This window comes from Arachis ipaensis, chromosome B10 (genome assembly GCF_059453495.1).
Source record: "Arachis ipaensis isolate K30076 ecotype BB chromosome B10, ASM5945349v1, whole genome shotgun sequence".
In the NCBI taxonomy this organism is placed as follows: domain Eukaryota; kingdom Viridiplantae; phylum Streptophyta; class Magnoliopsida; order Fabales; family Fabaceae; genus Arachis; species Arachis ipaensis.
This window is the reverse complement of record NC_142435.1, coordinates 107,186,864-107,191,435: the sequence shown is the minus strand read 5'-3', so window position 1 is coordinate 107,191,435 and position 4,572 is coordinate 107,186,864. Positions and strand designations below refer to the sequence as shown.

The 4,572-nt window shown below is 38.5% G+C and overlaps 1 long non-coding RNA gene across 1 annotated transcript; it reads right to left on the bottom strand.

Moving 5' to 3' along the window:
- Positions 1-986: 986 nt before the first annotated feature.
- LOC110267832 (uncharacterized) lies at positions 987-1,543 on the bottom strand. The gene is made up of 3 exons (XR_002355771.2): positions 1,484-1,543; positions 1,244-1,296; positions 987-1,019 (listed from the first exon to the last, which is right to left on the bottom strand). It is a non-coding gene; the product is annotated as an uncharacterized LOC110267832 (long non-coding RNA).
- Between the last annotated feature and the right edge of the window lie 3,029 nt (positions 1,544-4,572).

Here is a 4,572-nt window from a genome sequence, read left to right as displayed (position 1 = left end):
CATGTATATAAGGGGGAGACTGGCTCTCCCCCCAAGGTACGTTACATTCTTTACACCACCTCCTTTCCGCCTGCACATATTCTGACAAGAGCGTCGGAGTGTCTTTGCAGGTGGCACCCCCCCCTCTGCACGCGAAGTGCTCGGGACCTCGCATTCCCGGGACCAGGAAACCGCGACCAGACGAGCCTCTCCACCATTTCAAGCGTTGACCTCAGGGTCCCAACCCGAACCGTCCGGTACCCGACTTACCGAACATCTCCATTATTTATTTATTTAGTTTCTGATAATTAAATTATGGCTCAACATTTGAAGTTAATGGAATAAATATTAGAATAATAAATTTAAAAAAATAAAATTCTGCAAACATAAAACCTAAATAAACTCCATAAAACTTAAATTTCTACATAAACAAACATAAAAGAAACTAACCACATAGTAGGAAGAGATTACAATATGATGCCATAAATTTTGAAGATGGTTGGAAAAAGAAATCGTAGCTACATGAGTGCAAATGTACCTTGATTGACACAAAGCGAAGATAACTTTCCCTGCTTCCTGAGAAAAGCCTTGAGCCGGCTCGATTGGCATATCTCTGTAGCTTTATACCATATGGAATCCAAAGTTCTTTTCTGATCCTCTTGCAATCCTAATCTATATGACTTTTCATCACATTGACCTGTAGCAATGTTCTTCAAGCTCTCCCCTGTTGATGAAGTACTACAGAAATCACCATCTGTATCCATTTGAAGACAAGCTTAGAGAAGAAAGTTCAACAATATGAAACCACTCCAATTTTGCCAACACCATATAAGGAAGGGAAAAGTCAAGCTCACCTCTATTGGTAGCACCTTTCAAATATAACTTGTCATCAGTTGCATCAGCAGGTGGATATTCTTTGGCACTTAATTGTAGAAGCGCTGCTGTGAACCATGTTCTTTGATTCTTTGACATTCTCAATTGCTTCTCTGTTTCTGAATGTACTTTTAACGCATGACTCAATTTCTGCATGTCTGCTTCAGCTAAAACGAAGAAAACACCCCGTCAGAGACCGTAGAAATAAGATAATGAGCAGCATAGAGTTCTCAATGGGAAGCACAGGCATTAATGGCATTAAAAGTTATACAGCCAATATACACACTCAAAGCTAATAATTATACTCTTAAAGCACTAACAAGTTTGTCTAATCAAGAATCTTCTTCTGATTATAACAAGAATTAACAAGATAATAGATGAAAGAACCCACTCGGTACTAAAGTCATTCACATAAGGACGTAAAAAGAGGACTTGGCCAATTGCCTGAAATGAAAAAATAGGAGTGATGATTATAACAACTTCATCAGAAAAGTAGACATTTTAAAAATTTAAAAAGAGAGTATTTTAAGTTAGAATAAAGAAGATATGAGTTTTAAAAAGATGAGAATTTTAAATCTAAACATGAGTCAAGAGAAAATACAGTGTTCACATAGATCACAAATTTCCTGACCTGTACAATTGCAAATCCAACTGACGCATATCGAGTGTATTGAAGAACTTTCTTTCTTCCAACCTCGCCTTCTCTTTTCTGAAGATCTTGCAACTTCAGATATACCTGTGCAAAATTATGAACAAAATTATGAACTGCTTAATAGACATTTTATGAACAAAATTAAATTCACAAAGTAGACAGCATTCAATATTATCATTGCTTATGAACAATTATGAATAAAAAATTGATTAACGAAGAAAACGAAACAATCGATTTCGTGAGAGAGTAACGAGCAAAAAGAAGCGTCAGCTGAAGAAAAATACAAAATACGAACGAATAGAAAAGTTAGGGTTTGCGATCTACCAGCTGCGCGAAGGGAATCTGACAAAGAAAGCGCTGATCTGGAACGAAAAGAAGCTCGGAATCCGACGGCGACGGATCTTCTACGGTGGCGGTGGAGGTTGTGTCTGTGTAGGGGCTGCGCGGTGGCTGTGCCGCTGAGGGGCTGCGAGGCTGTGGGGGTTGCGGGGAGCTGCGAGGGCTGATGCGGGGGCTGCGTGGCTGCAGTGGTGGCAGAGACTGCGGTGGCTGTGGGCGGCAGGGTGCAGGGCGAAGTGAATGGCGAGTGAATGGAGTGAATGGCGAGTAACTAGGTGTGAATGGCGAGTGAATGGAGTTAATCTTCAACTAGGGTTTTCAATATTTCCGACGGATTTCATTTAAATTACAGACGGAAAATCCGTCTGTAACCACTCGCACGGAAAAAAAATTAATTTTTCCGACAGAATTATAGACGGATTCTCTTTTCCGTCTGTAATTTATACTAATCTATTTTTTTGTTTTTTGACAAAAAAATCCCTCTGAAATTCCGTCTGTATTTCAGTGGGATAAAATCCGTCGGAAATATCTGTCTGTAATAACTAGTTTTCTAGTAGTGAACTGGCACCGTTGTCACGATGATGTCGGAGCTGGTCAAGGTCGAATATACGTTCGTGGAGTGCATCGTTGGTGTCAGGGACGTTGTTAAGCCTTGTCGGGAGAGTTAAACAACATCTCCATCACCTCCTCCGGCCGTACTAAACCGCTGTCACGTACATCATTGCCCAGGTCACCACCATCATCTAAATATCTTGTTCCAGAGGCCGCCTCGTCCATGCCAATGTCCAGTGACATTTCCTGCATGGGCGGACGTACACTAATTATTTAGGGGGACCATAATTCAAGTGACCAAACAATTTCTTATAATTGATACTGTCCTCATCAAGAAGTGCAAATTATATTACAATCTATGATCCTTATGAAATATAAAATTAATATTTCAATTCAAATTAAGATATTCAACATTTAGAACGATAATGCTAGAATTTTAGCATCAATAATACAAAATCATAATTAAATATTTAAATAACAAAAAAATAACTTAACAAAACAACCTATAATTACATACACACATAACAAATACTATTAAATTCACTTACTGATCAAACACATAGAAAAAAAATATATAAACACCATCAAGCTAGACTAACAGAAAATTAAATTTATTTTATTTAACTCAATAAAAAACTAAAAGTAATAGTTACTGTTGCTTCATTTGCAACAATAAAAGTGCCTCGTTCAGTACATCAATGCATCAGAAAATCAACAAAAATTCCCATAATCAGCAACAATTCCCATAAATTCGATTTCTGAATCAACATACACATCAGCAACAAAAATAAAATTGAATCCATATTTGGTAGCCACTCAACAACCGCCACACAATTGATGCATCTTCCAACGAATAGATACTGTAACGGCTTCATAGATCCTTGAAGCCACTGGGCAAGGTCACCAAATTTGGCATACAAACAAAATCTACAGCCTTTACCTCAAATTGGAATGTTGATAATTTTGGCTTGTCATAATTATCAACTACCTAAGTATCTAACAGAGGAAAATGTTCAATATCAAGTTGAAGGGACCTAAGACTATTATAACTGGAGAATCTTAAAAATTAATTACAAAACGAGATGAAAATGAAGAAGCATCAGCCTACCGAAGAGATGACGAGAGATGAACGGCGAACACATAGTGACCTCACAGTGAGATTAAGCAAACAAAATGACTCCAAGTCACAACAAACAACATTCAAAATCCAGCAAACAAAAATCATGAACAAAATTAAGTAATTAACCAAACCAAATGATTCCTAGTCACAGAATATAACATAGAATATAAGATCACAGAGGTCATGAACATTGTAACGAAGACACCAATAATTACTAGAATATGAAATCAGAAATTTCAGAACCAGTAATCCCGTAAATGAAAACCGCAATACTCTTTCTAGAATACACAATTAAAAAAATTGCAAAATGGAGAAAACGACAAGACCTACCTCACACCGGCGAGGGAAGCACGAACAGAGGAGACGGTGGCGAGGGGCACGGTGGTGGTGACAGACGCACGGTGAACAAAGTGAGAGCGCGCTCGAACAGAGGAGATGACCTCACGCTCTTGCGACGGCGCCGGACTCCCACACGCGATGGGGGCTGCAGAGTTGAGGTGGCTACGGTGGTGGACGTGACTAACGGCGGCAGGGCTGGGTCACCGGGTGGCTAGGGATTCAGTTCTTCATTCCTTTCAATTTCAGATAGAAGAGGGGTGGGAGTGTGAATGCCCATTACTCAACACAAGACTCAAGGCCTAAGCCCTCTTTCACCATTCTATTTTAGCCACGGCCTATTAACTATTTTAAGCTGGATAATTATGACATTTCAAGTACTTTGCTAGGGTTACTTTTGTCTATTCAGGGTTCACTACAAGACAAATTTTTCTTTGGCTACCTATTCGTACAATGCATACCGTATTCCTCTTTTTTTTATTGCCATACCTGATAACTTTCCATATATATATATATATACACACATGGTATTTCTAAATGCTACAGGCATCTTACCTCTTTAACAATTTCACTGGAGAACTACCTGAAACATTTTCAAATCTAATCACATTAAAGGAACTGTCAGCTTTCCTATATGGGTTTTTGAGGTAAGTATTTTTAATTGCATAACTAAGTAACAAGTCAACTTGGTTATTCTATTAATTTTCTTGGGGTTGAATCC